The following is a 20,421-nucleotide window of genomic DNA, read 5'->3' as shown; positions in this document are numbered from 1 at the left end:
ACTTCACTGGATAGATCTTCCAGACAAAAACTTAACAAGGAAAAAGTGACTGTAAAGGACACACTAGATCAGATGGATTTAATTGCCATTTATAGAACATTTCACCCCAGAACTGCAGAATGTACATTTTTTTCACTTGCATTGGGTCATTCACAATGATAGATCACATGTTAGGACACAAAACAAGTATCTACAAGTTCAAGAAGATTCAAATCATATCAAGCATCTTCTCAGATCACAGTGGAATTTTAAGTACAGTAAAAACACCGCAAAACATTCAAACACATGGAGGCTTAATAGCATGTTATTAAATCATGAATGGGTTACCAATGAGATCCAGAAAGAAATAAAAAATTTCCTGGAAACAAATGAAGGTGAACACACAACAACCCAAAATGACAATGAAAACACAACAATCCAAACCCTATGGGACACAGGAAATGCAGTCCTTAGAGGGAAGCTCATAGCACTACAGGCCTACTTCAAAATTTAATCATAAACTATTTAACCCTACCACTTGAAGAACTAGAAAGAGAACAAAAAGAAAAGCCCAGAGTAAGTAGAAGGAAGGAAATAATAAAGGTTAGAACAGAAATAAATCACATAGAGACTAAAAATACAGTACAAAAAAATCAATGACATCACCAAGAGCTGGTCTTTGAAAGGATAAACAAGATTGATGAACCATTAGCTATAGTCATCAGGAAACAGAGAGGACCCAACGAAATAAAATCAGAAATGAAGGTGGAGAAGTAACCACTGACATTATGGAAATAGAAAGAATTTTAAAAAAATACTTTGAACAACTATATGCCAACAAGCTGAACAATTTGGATGAAATGGACAAATTCCTAGAAAAATACGATCTCCCAAAACTGAATCAGAAAGAATCAGAAAAAAAGGGGAATAGGCCAATAACAACTGATGAAATAGAAGCAGTAATCAAAAAAGATCCCAGCAAACAAAAGCTGGAGTCTGGATGGCTTTTTTACACACCAATAATAAATTCTCAGAAAGAGAAACTAAATAAACAATCCCATTTACCATTGTAACAAAAAAAAAATTTAAGATAGTTAGGAATAATCTTAACCAAAGAGGTAAAAGACTTGTACTTGGAAAACTACAGGACGTTGAAAAAAGAGAAGATATAAACAAGTGTAAGAATATACCATGTTCATGGATTGCTAGAATTAACATCATTAAAATGTCCACACTTTCCAAATCAATCTACAGATTCAATGCAATTCCCATTAAAATACCAACAGCATATTTCACATATCTAGAATAAACACTCTAAAAATTTCTATGGAACCAAAAAAGATCCCAAATAGCCTTAGCAATCTTGAGAAAGAAGAATATACAGTTGGAGGGATCACAATAACGTATATAGTTATACTACAAAGCCACCGTAATCAAAACAGCCTGGTACTGGCACAAGAACAGGCATTTAGATCAATGGAACTGAACAGAGACCTCAGAAATTAACCCAAGCCATTATGCTCAATTAATATTTGACAAAGGAGGCAAGAACATACAATGGAGTAAAGGCAGTCTCTTCAATAAATAGTGTTGGGAAAATATGATAGATACATGCAAAAAAATAAAACTAGACCACTAATTTTCACCAGATACAAAAATAAACTCAAAATGGATAAAAGACTTAAATGTAAGTCAAGAAACCATAAAAATCCTATAAGAAACCATAGGCAGCAACATATCTGACATCTCTCCTAGCAATATGTTTACCAATACATCTCCTAGGGCAGTGGTTGGCAAACTGCGGCTCGCAAGCCACATGTGGCTCTTTGGCCCCTTGAGTGTGGCTCTTCCACAAAATACCACGTGCGGGCGTGCATGTACAGTGCGATTGAAACTTTGTGGCCCATGCGCAGAAGTCGGTATTTTGTGGAAGAACCACACTCAAGGGGCCAAAGAGCCGCATGTGGCTCGCGAGCCGCAGTTTGCCAACCACTGTCCTAGGGCAAAGGAAACTAAGGAGAAAATAAGCACATGTGACTACATCAAAATAAAAGCTTCTGTACAGCAAAAGAAACCATCAACAAAATGAAAAGGAAACCCACTGTATGGGAGGATATACTTGGCAATGATGCATCTGATAAAGTGTTAATATCCAAAATATATAGGGAATTCATACAACTTAACAAAAGACAAACAATCCAATTTAAAAATGGACAAAAGTCTAAATAGACACTTCTCCAAGGGGATATACAGATGGCCAAGAGAAATATAAAAAAATCCACAAATTCACTGATCATCAGAGAGATGTAAATTAAAACAGCAATGTGGTATCACCTCACACCTGCCAGACTGGCTCCCATCAACAAATCAACAAGTGACAAGTGCTGGCGAGGGTGTGGATAAAAGGGAACCCTAGTACACTGCTGGTGGGAATGCAGACTGGTGTAGCCATTATTGAAAACAGTATGGAGTTTCCTCAGAAAATTAAATTTGGAAATGCAATTTGATCCAGTGATTCCACTTCTGGAATATATCCTAAGAAACCTAAAACACCAATCAGAAAGAATGTATGCACCCTTATGTTCATAGCAGCACAATTTACAATGGCTAAGTGCCCATCAGTAGATAAGTGCCGCAGTAAATAAAAATGATCTCTTACTCTTTGAGACAGCATGGACGGACCTGGAGAGTGTGATGCTACTAAGTGAAATAAGCCAGTCAGAGAAAGACAAGTATCACATAATCTCACTCATATGTGGAATGTAATGATCAAAACAAACCTATGAACAAAATAGATCCGAGACATAGAAGCATAGAACAGAATGGGGAGTCTCAGAGGGAAGGCAAGGAAGGGTTGGTGGGTAGGAAGTGATGGGATTAGTGGGGGAAATAAGGGAACATATGTAATACTTTCAACAATAAATATTTTTTTAAAAAGAATTCATGCCCTTTGTTCTTTGTTACAATGCTATATTACTTGGCCCTGTACGTTACTAGTAAGGTTCGATTGTTAGTGATATCATGGCCTAAACATTTTGTTAGGTGGGATAGGAGTGGATTTAGATAAAAATAGTGAGGCAGGTTGCTCTTTCCATGACATATTTAGTGTGTTAAGATCCTTTGTTTTGCTATTCGTCCATAAAACATTTGTGGAGAAACTTCACTGTGCCATTTCCTTACTAGGCTGGGACACAGTTGGTTCTTTTGAGGATTTAATAGTCTAGGTCTAGGTCTGCGTTATTTTTACTCATGTGGCCTCTCAAGTATTTACAATTTCTCATACCACTTTGACTAGACTAACAAACTGGACATGACTGGCAATATGGTAAATTTATGGTTTATGAAGGAAAATTAGTACATAACTAATCAGCAGACCAACACTCAGAAAGTCTTGGTATAATACCCAATGATTAGACAAAAAGTTTACATTATATATTAAGTTAAAAACTTTAAGTTAAAATAAATTATTTTAAGGAGATACTTATTCTTTTCTGAAAATAATTTGTATAGTCTGTTTTTTGTGGGACAGGGAGCTGAAAAATGACTTTCCTAGGTGGCACTGGTGATGAGGACTGACTGCTTCAGTATTCAAACTCTTCATAGACTTAGTGATAGCAGGGATACTTAACCGGAGTCCTGGGTTTTATTTTCATCTCATACCATAGCCTTTCTCTTCCTTTTTTCACTTCTATAAAGGTGGTTCTTGCAGAGATATTTATAATAGGGAAAGAGGCAGTGAGATCCTTGTGCTGAAGCAGACAGGAATTTTCAGGGGACAGGAAAGAGAGAGTATTAAACACTACAGCTAACCCCAAAGACACTCAACTGATTCTAATATTGTTTTATATATTCCATTTTTGTCAGTACATGCGGAGTTCTCAGGGTTTGGTCAAGAATTTGTGTCAAATCAGTAAATAGTGGTTGACTTCTGATGAGAGTAGGATCCCTTTCAAATTTCTATAAAGAAAATAGAAATGTCACTTGTTAGGTTACAATATGCCCAGAGATTGTGTTATAAGTGTCATTTCCTAGAGAAGAAAGAGTGAAGGTGTAAAGTTCTGTCTTTGTGTATTAGAATGAAATCTTCATGAAATCTAGGTGCTGCGGCACACAGAGTATCCCTAGCATCTAGAATCATGGCCTCCATGTGGTGAGCAATCAGCATTTGCTGAAAGAATGTATGACTGAGATACCTCTAGAATAAGAATGATGTTTCATTCATCCTCTGTAGTAGGATGGAAATGTTCCTTAGATAAAGCCCCTTGTGAGCTCACCTACCAACCTTTTACTTCAGGGCTGGACCACTGGAAGGTCCTCTAAGCCAGTGGTGGTTGTGTTGGGGAGGGGGGGCGGGAAATGTCTGGCCCACAGGCCTTATAAGACCTGCAAAATCATTTGGTCTGGCCCTGCCAAGACATTAGGGGTGAGTTAATTAAATGTTTGACCAATTATAGCAGGCTATTTTTTTTGTAATCATATGAGCATTTATTCCAATACTGTCAGCAGTATGGGAGAGCAGGCTAATTTTTAAGTTGATAATTGTGTCGGGCCCATGAATTATGTCATAAATATCTAAATGGCCCTAGACCAGTGGTTCTCAACCTTCCTAATGCCGCAACCCTTTAATACAGTTCTTCATGTTGTGGTGACCCCCAATTTCATTGTTACAAATTGAACATAATTAAAGCATAGTGATTAATAACAAAAACAATATGTAATTATATATGTGTTTCCTGATGATCTTAGGTGATCCCTGTGAAAGGGTCGTTCGATCCCCAAAGGGGTCTCGACCCACAGGTTGAGAACTGCTGCCCTAGACAGAGAAACCTCTTAGCAGAGATTCCCCACCCCTGCTCTAAGCAATAGGTGAGTCCTGCTTTCCAGTCAGGTATCTCTCTGCCACAATAAAAGAAAAGTTGGCACTTTTCAAGTCTGCCTGTGTGAACCATTCCTATAGTCCAATGACATGATAAAATAAGCATGTGATCCTGGAACATTGAAAATCAGATTCTTCTTCCAAGTGACCACACCGATGTGTATACAGTTGACCCTTGAACAACACAGGGATTAGGGGCACCAAATCCTGTGTAGTTGAAAATCCAGGTATATCTTTTGAACCCCCCAAAATTTAACTATTATATGCCTACTGTTGACTAGAAGCATTGCCATTAATATTAATGGTCAAGTAACACATATTTTGTATGGATTATATACAGTATTCTTGAAACAAAGTAAGCTAAAGTAGAGGAAATTTTATTAAGAAAATCATAATGGGGTAGAACCAAGATGGTGGCATAGGTAAACACTGGTACTCGCTGCCTCCCACAACTGCATCAAAATTACAACTAAAATGCAGAACAACTGTCACTCAGAACCACCTGAAATCTGGCTGAATGGAAGCCCTACAACTACAGAAGTAAAGAAGAAAGTACATCGTGACTGGTAGGGAGTGGCGGAGTCATAGAACGGGCTGGTTCGACACCCACGTATGGCGTTTTTTTAATCAGGAGGGATATCTTGGTTGTAGAATCCTCCTTTGAGAAGCAAGGGGTTCCAGCCCCACATGAGACCCCCAGACCAGGGTTCCAGAGCTGAGAAGAGAAGTCCCTGTAACTTTGGGCTGTAAAAACCAGGGGGGTTGTGGCTGAGAGACACAGAGGCTGCCGGAGACCCAGGCAATTCCTCTTAAAGAACTTATATGAACTCGCTCCCTCTGAGCACCAGAGCTGAGCAACAGCTTTGGGGGTTCCAGGGGTATATGTGGAGGAACTGGATTGTCTGGCATTGGGGCAGGAACTCGAGGTTGGCTTTCTCCCAGATGGGGGTGCTTGCAGGGCTCATTGTTCCTGAGTTGGGACCTCCTCTGTCATAGAGCTGACTAGCAGCCATATCTGAGTTTTCTTCAGCCTGACTCTCAGTGTTCACTCTGTCCTGGTGATTCCCTGCAACCCTGCCCCTTCCAACTTGAATCCACACCCAAGCTCTTTGCAGTAGCTTTTCCATATGAATGGCCTGTCATGGTTCAGGCTTCAGACTTTGCTAAAATCTCTAAAATAAGCAGCAGCTGGTGTCAGTGTGCCCCATACCTATGAATAAGAAGCCCAAGATCTGGCACTAACTAACCTTCCTTGCTTCACAGCTTGGCCTCACCTGGGCACTTCCAAGCCCAATACAAGTAGCAGTCATCTGGAGATTATTCAGTAGCTCCTGTCGGGTGGTCCCAGGCAGTGGTTGACTTTGCATCTCCTGGGAAAAATTTTTATTTTTTCTTCTAAATGTTCTTTCCTGGTGGACATCTTCAAACCATACCAGGTTACAACTCTACACATCCACAAGTGACATACTTAATGGGTAGAGTCAGTGACCTCCAAAGTCCCACTGAAGCAAGTCCTGCTTCATAATGATATCTTCTGCAAAGCAGCTCTTCCACTGTAGTTGCACCTCATCCTCAGCCAAATGGCCTGGAGGTCAATTCCTTCCAGTGATACCGACAGCACTCATGGCTCAACTGCATCAAGACTGCACACAGACCATATAGGGGTGCACCTAGAATGCCCAGCTCAGGTGACTGGGGAGGCTGAGCCTCTGGGCCCTACAGGACACCTTGTACATATGGCCACTCTACCAATTTCAGGAGACATAGCAGCTCTACCCAGTACATGCCAATGTTTGACCCAGGTTGCTGGCTTGAAGCCCAGTAGGGGGCGTGCAAGCAGCAGCTGATCAATAATTCTCTCTCATCATTGATGTTTCCATCTCTCTCTCTCCTTCTCCCTTCCTCTCTGAAATCAATAAAAATATATTTTTTAAAAATATATTTCTGGACTAAATGTATTGCATGAGATTGGTTGAATATGCTGACAGTGTGGATATGTCCCATTTCCCCTGTGTACAATTTAAATTTATAATGTTTAAAGTATTTTAAATAATGGAGTTGACTAGTCATAGACCACAATAAGTAACATGAACTCAAATGTTTGCTATGCATAGGATAGATGTTTTTGTAGCTTATCATTCCTTTAAAAGGAAAATAAATATCTTATTAGATAATTAAAGGGTTAATTTATCCCAATAACAACAAAGATAAAAAGCTTTTTACCTGTATAAGTATATGTAGAAATAGCTACTAACTGTGTATCTTTGCACACTTGCAATTGCAAACAAAAATGGATTCATGAATATTATTGTAATAATTAACTGTCGCTTTTAGAGGCAATTTTGACATGCACTTACAAGTATTTGAAATGTTTGTACTGGGTGAATACCTTAAGCATGTTCTTTGCTATCTCCTCATCACAGATATATTTTTCTGGAAATAATAATCATCACTGATAAAATTTCCGATTTGGATCCCAGAATCAACATGAGCAAATGTATTACAATAAACACCAATTACAGTTCTCAAACAAAAAGCGAGAAAATGGGGACAGTCCAGTGTTACTTGGCATTGTTGCTGCCCAATTCTGACATCTCCTATTCCGTCCTCATGCAACATGCACACACACTCAGGTTCTCCTCGGAAGAGCTGTTTCCCACGCACACACACTCAGGTTTCCACGGAGTTACTCTTGCCCATGCACACACACTCAGGTTCTCCATAGAGACGCTGTTTCCTTACCTGCCTCTAGAGCTTCCTCTGCAAGTGGGCAGCTCTCATTTCAGAATGTCTCACTGTGAGCTCCCAATTAAGACTGTTACACACAGAGTTCTTGTTTTTCTTCAAGAGCAGATGAAAACCAGGAACTTGTCAGAAACCACGAGATAATAGGTTGAGTGTCACCGCTGACTTGGCCAATTATAGCTTACTCTCCGCTGGACATGGAAACAAGAAGGAAAAGAGATGTTAGGGTCCCTGTGGTGTCAGGCAGCCTCTGTGCTAGTTTCTTCCCTCAGTGATCCAGTTCCTTCCTGACATTTTCTACTACTTTTTTCACCTCTTTGCATCATCTGGCAAATAAACTACCAGGCAACCATTTAAATATGTTTTCTTTTTAAACTTTGCATTGCCAAATTCATGCGGTAGGAGATGGAGCACTGATGGTGAGAACTGAGGGAGATGAGGTGTGGTTCTCTCAGAAACACCCTCCTAGAGGAAACCATCAACAGTCATACAACCTAGCATATCCACAAATGGGTGGTAATCGGGGTTACCTGGAAATGTGAAATTAGTGTTTGGGTAAAGAAACATTTTGACACCAGTGACCACATCTGTTAGATAAAAGGTGCTGCTGTTGTTTTTCTTCCACATTAATTTGAGCATTTCTGACAAATAGATCATGAGTAGGACTTCAGATAGACTCATCATGTGTTAATCTTGCTAAATTTGTGCTGCTGATGTTATTGTTTTGAAGTGAGAAGCAGGACACCTTCACATTATTAGTTCCTTTCAAGTCCTGTGATAGAACTGTGATGCCCTGCAGAGCGTGCCCTGTCTTTTCCATGGAATAATTGAATTTTGGCTTAAAAGGCCAAATCAGTGTGTGTGACTCAGAGCCAGATAAGAACCAGATAAGAAAGAAAGCAAACTGCTCTGAGAAGCTCTTCATGAGGTTCCTGTACTTCAGGTGTGTTCCCTCAGATTGTTCCTTTGCCAAATTCTGGGCTAACAGTGAACTTGTATAGTTCCCATTCAATTTAAAAACATAATATACACAATTACAGTTACAATAATCAAAAGTATTTATTCTCTGCTTATGAGATTGCCGCTGGTGTTCTAGATCCTTGTGTGTACCTTCTGTGGTAGGCGGTGTTCCAGACCCTGGAGGTGTAGGTGCGACTAAATCCGACCCAGTCTCTTCCCTTAGGAAGTGCATTTTCTTATGTTATGTCTCACATACAAACCTAATAGTCATTGTCGATCCATTGAACAGACTCAGCAGAGGCCCCGAGGGACCCATAGCTGATTTAGGGAGGTTCCCTACTTGGCTTTGCTGGAGGGCCCATATGGTCCACACTGCTGCTTTGACTAAAGGTGTTGGGAACACTAGTGTGCATTCTGAGGCTTGCTGGTTTCAGCTGCAGTGAGATCTGGCAGGTAGACAGACAGATGGAAGAACAAGCATCAGGGCCTGGTTATTGCCAGGACACACTGCAGAGTCCTTCAGATGTAAACATTGCTGATTAAATGGAGGATTTGGCAGTGCCAGTTGCAGCTCTCAAGGCTTGCATGATTTGTAGTAGGAGACGCTATTTATTCTGATGGTCTCAGAAACACCCAGTAGTCATCCCCACGCTCGCTGGTGCTTCTTGCCTTCTCCATGGGGCACTCCCTGCCTGCTACTGAGTATGGGGCAGGAGTTACCATTTCTTCACTGGAGCTGTTGTTTTCCACTTGGGAGTAGGACAGTGATGGCGAACCTTTTGAGCTCGGTGTGTCAGCATTGTGAAAAACCCTAACTTAACTCTGGTGCCGTGTCACATAGAAATTTTTTGATATTTGCAACCATAGTAAAACAAAGACTTATATTTTTGATATTTATTTTATATATTTAAATGCCATTTAACAAAGAAAAATCAACCAAAATAATGAGTTCACGTGTCACCTCTGACACGCGTGTCATAGGTTCGCCATCACTGGAGTAGGAGTTGCAAAATCCAGGCCAAAAGGATAGTCCTAAAGGTGGTCACCTGATGGCAGGTGGTCCAGACAGGTGAAGTAGGCCCTGGGTAAGGCCTTCAGGGGATGAGGAATTGTGGAGAAATAGAGAGCACATGGCCCACTCGGGTATCGGCTGCCACTCAGCGAGAGCTTTTCAGCATCCAGTGTTCCCTCCTCTGTGGCCGAACCACATCCGAGTGTAATCAGAACCTGCATGCTGCATGGGTTTGGTCGTTGTAAATACTTTATATGCTTTAACTCATCGAGTTTGCACAACAACTGCATGAGCTGGGTGGGTTTCACTACTATCTCCTCCCCCACATTTTTATTACTAGTTGAGGAAACTGAGGTGCAGAGATGTGAGGTTAGGCCCCCCAGCCCCTGGAGCTGGGATTCAGACCTTGGCCGAACAGCTCCTGGGGAAGTGCTCTGATTTTGCATGTGGGTCTCTAAATCAGAGACTTTTCAAATTCATGAACTCCCAAAGGTTTGTAGGCCAAAACAAAACCTGATGGAGTCCTGCATCTTGCCCTGGGGCCTCTGGATGGTCCCCTTGCCTTGTGCTCCCCTGAGGACTCTGGAGCAGTTCTCTGACTCTTTTAGGTCATTGTTTATGTGCCTCACTGGCCATCAGCATCACCTGGGAAGCTTTAAAAATGCACAAACACCCTACTTCAAATGAACTGAACCAGTCCTTGTGTTTTTGGCTCAGGAATCTATGTTTTCAAAAGTGTCTAGATAATTCAGAAATGTGGCCAGGTGTGAACACCCTGCCTTCCTGTTTTGGAACCTTTGATCTTATAACAAACACGTGGAGGAACTTTTATCTTCTACGTAAATGCCCTACTACCCAGCTTGTTTTATTCACCTCACTGCTACTGCCATAGCTTCAGATAGCCATGGACCCTGTGCTGTAAGACAGAAACTTTGATGATTAGAGTATTAGCAGGGTAGTACGAATGAGAACCGAGGTTCATAGAGAGACCTAGAGAGAGTAAGGCTAGAGCAGCTACAGATTAGATGAGACCCAAGGAGGAAGGAAGAATATCAAAGGAAGAATATGCAACAAAAACAATGATGCCTGATTTCCTCTGAGGCATTTAGATTTACATTTCTGACTATCTTCTTTTATGGTTTTTGTCCCCACTTGATGTCAGTGAATGATATAAATCGGTTTTCACAATGTCTGCTGTTAATCCCTCTTAGCAGGAAAGTCTCAGGGGCGGAATCTTCCTTTTTTTATGGACCTCACTTTGTCACCTGGATTTTGAGAACTGGTCCCTGCTGTCCCACTCTGTGGGACATGGGTAGACTTATTTGTGAATGACTCACATATTTCAGTGCAGGATTTAAAATCTGCCTGCCACCCTTTCATACTTCCTCAGGGTTTATGCTGGGCATTTTGTAGATATGCTAAAATACGAAATTAGCTTGTACACATTTTTTCTCTATTTGAATTAGAAATAAGTATCTTATTAATGTTTGTAAAAATATTTTGCACTGTTTATTGGTATTTTCATGTATTTTTAAAATTAGATGCTTCCTTTAACAACACAACTCAGCTTTATTGAACAATAAATAATAAAGTAATGACAGTAATTCTAAAGTAACAAAAAGGAAAGAGCTGAAATAATCAGTGTTTTCTTTTTTCTGTGATGTTTTGATTTATGCTAAGTAGTTCTATGCTTCCTCTACTGCATCCTGTATTGTTTTGTGGAACCCTTGGACTAAAGCACTGTGGCATGTCAACACGATTCATCTTCCTGAAAACTGTCCACTACCCCTGATGTGACTGCCACCCAGCCCACCACACGTGCTCACAGACACGCATTTCCTTTCTCCAGAACTGCTTGCAGGCCAGACGCCTCCTTGTCAGGAATAAAGCTGGTTATATATAAACATCCCTTGTGTATTTGGACTACAAATAGAGTGAGTTTAGCACACGTAATCCCCAAATATGTCTGCTGTTGTTTCCAATCTGTTTCCGTCCAGCCTGTCATCAACTGCCCTTACAGCGGCTCTCTTCCCTCCTGGTGTTCTGTGAATGGTTCGTTTTGTTCCTTACCCCCAATCATTTTTAAGTGAGTACCAAACCAACCGTATTGTCATTGCCTTGTTACAGATTTCCTCCTTTGTTTTATTGGACAGTAAGACACACAAGCGCACTTTGCTTTGCCCCCACTTGCTGTCTCAGACTTATCCATGTTAGCCCTGTACCTTGTTAGTTAGTTTTTCATGACTTTGTGGTTATTTAATCAGCCCCTATTGATGGGGCATTTTGATAGGTTTGAACATTTTCTTTTTCTTACTGAATTTATTGGGGTGACAATTATATAGGTTTCAGGTGTACAATTCTATAATACATCATCTGTATATTGTATTTCAAAGAGTTTATTTTAACCATAGGATCTATTTACTGGGTCATGCCATGAAAAAAAAGAACGTTTTAAAAAAAGTTTTGCCGGCAAGTTATGTGTGTGTGTGTGTGTGTGTGTGTGTGTGCATAGCTGCAGGCAGGACCACTGGACATTGGGAAACATATTGGAATAAAAAAAAAACACAGAGGATTTTAACATAAGGCCCAATATAAACATTTTATGAAAGTACCGAGATACTTAAAGGAAGTGAGTTGGCCAGTTGCCCTCTAACAGGATCTGTGAAGGTGCTGGTATCTGAAGTGGTTCTCACTGTGTGGCTCTTTTATTTCTAGAATGGGTTGAAAGTCAATCTGGGATTAAAAGAATGGTGTGAACAAAGGCATGATGGGAGGAAAGTCAGCAGAGATGGGTGGTCGGTTGAATGTGGAGATCCCAGGTACCATGAGGGAGAGCTCTTAATTCAGTGTGTGGTTTTAGCTTGTAGTAAAATAATTGCAAGTGTGCTTTATAAGGTGTATTCTGGCAGGAACACATTGAATGCAGATGTGCCTTTGTGGACTGATTTGGTAGTGGAGGTGGTGGCAGGAATTATGTCATTAAAACATAATTAGTCACTATGTTGAAAAAAATGCCTTTTTGTTTGCTTTTTGAGTTCTTGAGATGAGTGACAGGCACAGGAATTCATAGGCAATGTGGCCTTGTCTTTCCCTGAGAATTAGAATGGGGATACAAATGTCTGGTGCATTAGCTCCACCTTCTGGTGGATTGACAGAGTAACAGTTTATAAAATGAATTGATCTGCGCAATATTTCAGTATTTTGTACACAGCTTACAGAACCTCACTTTGGCATAGGCACTAACGTTGAGTCATGTGTTGAATACCTAACCCAATTAGTTGAAGTGTCCCAGCAGATTTCTGTGTTGCTACTATAAAATTTGGTTTAACCTTAAGAATCAAAAGGAATGAATTTCAGTTGAAGTTATTGGCAGGGATTCGAAACTGAGAACTTCGTTATAAACGCAGAAACTTCAAAAAACTTCAGTGCACGTATTTTCTCTTCTCTGTGTGGATTTTTGGAAAGATGCTGAGGAAGCAGGAAAGGTGAAATACATCATTTCTCGTTATCTTCATTCTGCTTCTATCTGTTCTCAAGACTCGCTTCACCCAACAGTCGCTTCTACGGAAGTGTCCCTGAATCGTTGGGTGGTATTAGTATTCTTCCCACATAGACTGTGTTTACATTGTGCCCACCTAGAATGGGCAGTGGCTGTGCTTGATGGCTTACTGAGGTGTTCCCAGTGCCCACTACCGTAGCAGGCACTCAGAAATGTTTGTTTAGTGAATATGTTACCAATATATGGAAGAGGCAGACAGTATCCCCCAACTGTGTGCTCCTGTAGTTACAGATATGTGAAATGATGGAATTAATCTGAGAATGAGGACTGAATATTTTTAAATACAGTAGTGTTATCCCAGGGGCACTAAATTGTCTAATTGATGGTATCTGCCCACTTCTGAGCTCCTTTTATACGTTTCTGAACCCCTGACTTGCATAATGATTCAATTTAGGACAGGTGACTTAGAGGACAACACACTGCTTTATAAGACAGTTTTCTTACTTAGTGCTTTAACTGCCCAGCTTTTTAGTAAATCTTTAGAACAAGTTAGAAAAATGAGCCTTGAGAAATCACTGAAACTTGAGTTGGAATGAGACTTAAAAATGTAGAGAGTTACTTCATTCTCATTAGATAAACTTTCTCAGAGTTGTTCTGCTAAACAGATGCTGCTTGTTCATGCTGCAGGGCTGTGTGGGAGGACGGTTTTGTGGAGTAGAGACTTCAGGGAGCTTCACAGGGAGTCAGAGGAAGTGCTGCGGTGACCTCATGCAGTTGTTCTTTTTTTTAAAAACCCAAAGAGCAAGCCACACCTGAAAGTATGTAGAATCAGTCTTTGTCCAGCGAACTGATATTAGCTAAGCACACTTGGCTGTACTTCCGGAATATGTGAGGGTTGTCTGATTATGCTTGGCAACTGAATTTTCCTGGCAGCCAAATAAATTCTTTGTGATTTTAAGCAATTAATACTGTAGAGAACTTGTGTATTTTTTTATGGTTAATTTTTAAGTCATAATTTTTATACCTGGAGTCTAGAATAGTGGCTGTTCATGTATCTTTTGTTAATAACATGAGTTCAGAGTTATTTTTATGTTGTTTTAAGATGACCAATTGGCATAATCAGAACAAAGGACCAACAAGGCCGGTTCCTGTTTTTAGTCCTTGAAGGGGCCATTCGGGGAACAGCTGTGCTGAATGAGGCCACGTGGTTACGTGTGACTTAATCATGACAGGAAGGCTAAATTGGAACTCATATTCTCACATAGGGTGGGGCTTCATCAGCTTTTCAGGAGCATCTCTGACTTCCTAGAGGTGACATTTAACTAACCCCCTGTTGTCCTGGTTTGCCCACACTGTCCCAGTTTACTGGTGGTGCCAGCTTAGGGGCACTTTCTTTCTCACATGTATCCAGGTTTTGATCATGAATTATGGAATGAAACGATGAAATATGCTTGATTGATTGGCCTAACTTAATGTCCTCCTAACTGTATTATCTTCCATGTTTATGAAGAAGTTATTGAGCCTTTGGTTAAGGCAGTGGTTCTCAACCTTGGCTGCACATTAGAATCACCTGGGAATCTTTTTAAAATCCTGATTTCTGGGCCTCATCCTCCGGAAATTCTGTTTCTTTGTTATGGGATGGGGCCCCCCACCCCATAACAAAGAAACAGAATTTCCGGAGGATGGGGCCCAGAAATCAGGATTTTAAAAAGATTCCCAGGTGATTCTAATGTGCAGCCAAGATTGAGAACCACTGGGTTAAGGACTTCTCTACCTCAAGCCCAGCCTTAGCTGTAGTGTTGTTGTGGCTTATTTGTGTTAATAGCATTTGGTAACATAAATAATTAGCAAGTCTTTTGGTAGTATCAGTGATACCTTCAGGGATGCATTGCCTTTCAATATGTAGCTGTGGTTAAAATCTGAGCTCTGGTGGGGCAGGATCAGGCTAAAAGGGGTCAATGGGGTTAAAGGGAGCCATATATAATACTTTCAACAGTACAGATTTAAAAGATGGAAATAATAAAATCAAGACTAGAAAGAAAATAATCTGAACTCTGGAGCCACATGGCCCGAGTCCAGATCCCAGCAACATTCTTTCTGAACTGCGTGGCCTTGGGAAAGGGATGCGACTCTTCACCTCTGTCGTGAGGCTGGTGTTTCCCCAGGGGTTTGTCCAGATCCAGGTCGGGTGCTGATCACGGTGTTCGGTGCATGGGGAGTGCCCGGTAAACATTAGAGAACAACCAGTCCGTGTTAAGTGTACTAGAAAAGAGTGTGCGAGGGCCTGGGAAAGAGCAGAAAAGTCAAGGCCTCAAGCAGTAGTTTTGTCAGTTTGAAATCATGGCAGTTGGTGTATTTTCTTCTCTCAGCCTGGCACACACCGAGAGGGGGGTCCGTTCTGCCCTACTCTCAAATCCTTGCACATCCATGAGACCTCGCAGCCCAGCCCTGGATCTGAGCTCAGCCTGATGCAGGGCCAGGCGGGGCAGAGGCCTGGCTTGTCCACCATTTCTGAGGGTAAATTGGCAGGGTTTGGTGAATGTGGGTGAGGGAAAGAGAGTGCATAGAATGACTTGGGTTTCCAGTTCAGGTGCCTGGGTGGTGGTGATGCTGTTAACTAAGTTCCAGGGTAAGGAGCCCCCTTGGATAGGGTGGGGAAGAGAGTGATGCAATTCAGGTACAACAGCATGGACCCCTGGGCTTCCTAACCTGCCACCATCACTTCACTTCCTTGGCTAGTGTTCTTCAGATTTCTCATCTGTAAAATGGGAATAATAATAGGATACCTACTTCGTAGGATTGTTGTGGGGGCTAAAATGTTTAGGATAGTGACTGGTAGGCACTACATAAGATTTGATCATCATTATTGTCTTGCCTGTTTTTACCTCATAATTTTAGGGGTATGTGTGGGGCACGTATGGCAGTCTCTCAAATGGCATTTGCAGAGAACATATTAAACTTCAAAGCAGGTATCTAATGAAGCTTGGATATAGACTTTATAGAAATCACTTACTCTTTTAATAATCTTTTGTGATTATGGAGATGTGGAAATAAAATTTTTTGCTTTATTAATTTTTTATTAATATCGTATCCCTCTGCAAATTTATTTAGGGCTTATTGTATGTAGAGGCTTGGGTTTCTGTAGTGCTTGAAACCTTGGGTGTGTCCTTTTCTCTGACTACGGATGGTTCAGGAACCAGCATCCGAGTTCTCAGTGTGCTAACCCCAGGGGCTGTTGTCATACCTGGAGTATTGTTTCCTCCCGCTATGTGGTGGATGCCAGATGTTTGGGAAAGTCTGAGGCAGTCTTGCACAGGGAAGACTTGTCCTGTGCTTCTCAGAGAAGTAGCCCATTAAATGTTCCCATGGGTGAAAAACCTGATTATGAATATCTAAGCCCATCATTTAATTCTGTTTTTCTGTGCAAAAGATATATATTTTTGCCTGGTCAAATATACATTGACCAATGTTTCTCAAGAACTGTTTCTCATTTTTTGAGAGCCATATTGCCAATGGTAATGATATAAGTGGCATTCACATAATTAAATAATAGAATGCAAGCATCTGAGTGCCGTTAATCAGCAAGTACTATTTTCTTATGGATCTGATATCAAATTACATATTATTTTATTATCCATTTCTCCCTTCTATTTCTTCTTATGTTATGATTATCTTTATGCTCAGATGCATACATATCTAGGCAGGCAGGCCTTGATTTTATAGTTCAGATATATATGTATTTAAGTTACCATGATTTGGTTAAATAATACCAGTCTCCCAGCAACATGGCTCAAATGTCAATTACCACAGTGCATTATCTGATTAATTCCATCAAGTACAAACTTCACTGCTAGCTCTCTAGTTCAAAGTTCACCGTGTAAATGACACATGTGCCTCATAGTCAGTGACCAGTCAGGTCACTTCCTTCACTGCTGGTTGGTGATTGGTCCCTGCACACCTGTCTTTCTGAAAAGTGATAACCCTGGAACTAGAATTCAAACCACTGGTAAAGAGATCTATAGAAGAAATAGCTCACCGGGAGTGTAGAGAAAGTGATGCTGGCAAGAACTTCATATTAAAGGAATTTTCTGAGATAAAGGATAAAATGTTGGAAGCTGTTTCAGAGTTAGAGAGGAGTGCGACAGTTCTACAAGGCAAAGGAAAAGATGCCCACTCTGTATCCAGAGTTAAATACCAGCAAGACAAGCACTGTTCACACTGCTCTTAATAAGTTTTCTTTTTTACAAAGGATTAAAACACTTCTCAATGTTTCCAATGCTATAAATTTGCTATTTTTCATTTATAACAGGCAGTAAGAAAATTTTTAACATTTTGACAAAAATTTTAAAGTTATGGAACAATTGATTATTAAGATTGCTTTGCACAGTTTCTGCTTTGCAGTTATTTTTATAGTACACGCTACTGTGCAAGCTGAGGTCTGAGTGCGTGTGTACGTGCACACTTGTGCCTGTATGTGTAGGTAGATTTTATCTGTGGCTTTATATCAGCATACTAAAAGTATGTTGATGCAGCTCAGAAAAGATGCTTTGGGCTTGATGGTGTTGTGAAGCACTGACCCAGATGACTCCAAGCTTAAATAGTACATAAATGTTCTGCCTGAGAGAGCGGGACGTCCGGCTTGCGAGTGGGGATCTCCGTATCGTGCGCTACTAACGAGCGATTTAAAAATGAGTGATGTTGAGAAGGGCAAGAAGATTTTTGTTCAGAAGTGTGCCCAGTGTCATACTGTGGAAAAGGGAGACAAGCACAAGACTGGGCCAAACCTCCATGGTCTCTCTGAGTGAAAGACAGGTCAGGCCCCTGGATTTTCTTACACGGATGCCAACAAGAACAAAGGTATCACCTGGGGTGAGGCTACACTGATGGAGTATTTGGAGAATCCCAAGAAGTACATCCCTGGAACAAAAATGATCTTTGCTGGCATTAAGAAGAGTGCAGAAAGGGCAGACTCGATAGCTTATCTCAAAAAAGCTACTAATGAGTAATAGTTGGCCACTGCCTTATTGATGACAAACGTCTCATGACTTTTTTTATGAGTACCATATTTAAATCGATCTCATACACCAGAATTCAGATCATGAATGGCTAATAGAGCATTTCTTTCGGGCAGTCCTGATTTAAATAAGATTGGCTTGAGGTTTAATGAATATGGTCAGCTTTCTGAGCTTTGATGATAATTTTGGTTCAGCAAGCGCTGTCACTGTCCTCCCTTCTAACAATATGGTGGGACTTGATTCCTAGTGTTCAACTTTTCACAGAGGTGGCCAGTGCCATCTCAAAACCTGTAGGAGATTGGCTTACGTTTAGATTTAGATGACTGGTTGTGTTAATATGTTTAAATTCTGAGGAAACCCCTTCACTGTCTCTTAGACCTGCAAGACTTGCTTGTGTTTCAGGTTGTGTTCATTAGCCTGTTAAAAGGAAGGGCTGCAGATAAGCTGGCAGTGACCATTTTATCTCTTTAGTCCCAACTATGCCAATTTAATAAAATTCCCTGTATCTAAACTGTTGCCTTTTACTGAATGAAAGGCATTTTAGTGTGGTTTCTGTATAATATCAAATAAAGAGTATTTAACACTTCTAAAAAAAATAAATGTTCTGCCTGATATCCATCTCCTTATACATTTATCTATTCTTTCATTGTGTGGTATTTCTCTAGCTGCACAAAATAACAAAAATTTGAAGACACATGATATAGCTCAGGTTTTTTGAAAAATACATATAGATATTAATTGGTAATTGATAGATGACTTCAATATTATTGAAGATATTTGGTTTAGGCTAGTAGTAATAATATTAAGCACAGGAAGTGATTTTTAAGACTATTTAAAATAGTTACTAGGTTAAGGGCTGAGTTACACTTGTACTGAATCCGCCAGCCCTGGTTGTACATTCTCTGTGCTGGTCTGCATGTTTTGTTTTGTTTTGTTTTTTAAAATATATTTTTATTGATTTCAGAGAGGAAGGGAGAGAGAGAAAGATATAGAAACATCAATTATGAGAGACAATCATTGATTGGTTGCCTCTGGCATGCCCCCCCTCCCCTTACTGGGGATTGAGCCCGCAACCCGAGCATGTGCCCTTGACCAGATTCAAACCTGGGACCCTTCAGTCCGCTGGCTGACGCTCTATCCACTGAGCCAAACCAGCTAGGGCTGGTCTGTGTATTTGTATATGTGAATGTGTCAGAGCTGGGAAGTTTTGTTTCTAATATTTAAATCCAGACTTAGACTTGGAGGCTCTGAAAAATCTGGTGACCTAAACCCTATTCCTAAGCTATGCTGATTTAATCAGCACGTGGCTCATTTCTGAGAGTTGAGGCTTTGGAGGCTGCTCAGACTGCAACCAGTGGATATTCTCTGGCATTATTCGAAGAGGAATTGGCCACTTTACTTTTATTAAAGAATGTTTGCCTATGAAGGAATTTCCATATCCGCGGTTTCCAAATGACAAAAAAGGATATGTGGTCTAAAAGCCACAATACACAATTTTTATCATTTAAATGATTTCTTACCTCATTATTGTGGTTTATATAGACCTTAAAAATATCCAAAACAAAAGTTGGCATTTGAATCCCATGAGTTGCTTGATAAATAAAACTTTCAATACAGTCTTATTTCCTCCTCTTCAACACTAATAAATGGTTTTGTATACTTTTCAATCCATAGATAAATTATATTTAATTTATATTTTCATGTATATAAATTAGGAAAGAGCAGTCAATATTTGTAGCATTTTCTCCCATTAAATTCATGTGTATGGAAGTTTTTTTAGCTTTTGTTGTGTTTTTCTTTATATTTGTAAGATAACTTTCTGTAGGTCTTAATTATTCTTTTCAAACATTTGCATCTTATGTTTTTCTAAGCAGCTCCAGGACTGTTTGCGTGTGTGTGTGTGTGTGTGTGTGTATACACATTAGCACTAAAAATGGCTGAAGAAAGATAAGGGGAAGGGCTTGGAGTCTTTTTCTTCTGCTCTTTCATGAATTTTACCACTAGATGGCGGTAGAGGACTAGGGAGGTATCTAATCTAATAAAAGAGAAACATGCAAATTTACCATACCTTCACTATGCCCCCCAAGCCACACCAATCAGCCTATCAGAGCGATTATATGCAAATAAACCAACCAAGATGGCGGCCAGCAGCCACGGAGCTGGTGCAAGCAGGAGGCTTGGTTGCCCCGGTGATGGAGGAAGCCAAGCTTTCTGCCTGCCCTGGCCGGCTGTGGCCTCCGCTAAAGGCAACAAAGTTTCAATTATAGAAGATAAATAAATCCCAGATACCTGCTTCCAGCCAGCCTCCACTGGGAGCTTGGGTGGCTGGGGGCTG

General features: G+C 40.5%; 2 protein-coding genes and 1 pseudogene across 5 annotated transcripts in view; 2 read left to right on the top strand and 1 right to left on the bottom strand.

The window, feature by feature from the left end:
• MED12L (mediator complex subunit 12-like) overlaps nucleotides 1-20,421 on the top strand; it is a 397,491-nt gene that overhangs the window by 216,778 nt on the left and 160,292 nt on the right. The window lies entirely within an intron of this gene.
• P2RY14 (purinergic receptor P2Y, G-protein coupled, 14) overlaps nucleotides 1-20,421 on the bottom strand; it is a 98,540-nt gene that overhangs the window by 46,760 nt on the left and 31,359 nt on the right. Inside the window, exon 2 of the mRNA XM_014537430.1 lies at nucleotides 7,598-7,791. The gene's annotated coding sequence lies outside the window, so the exon portion shown is untranslated. The remainder of the gene's footprint in view (nucleotides 1-7,597; nucleotides 7,792-20,421) is intronic.
• LOC102260884 lies at nucleotides 17,659-18,100 on the top strand (annotated as a pseudogene).

This window comes from Myotis brandtii, unplaced genomic scaffold (genome assembly GCF_000412655.1).
Source record: "Myotis brandtii unplaced genomic scaffold, ASM41265v1 scaffold179, whole genome shotgun sequence".
NCBI classification, from domain to species: Eukaryota; Metazoa; Chordata; class Mammalia; order Chiroptera; family Vespertilionidae; genus Myotis; species Myotis brandtii.
Note: the sequence above shows the minus strand (reverse complement) of the source record. Positions and strands in the feature narration are given on the sequence as shown.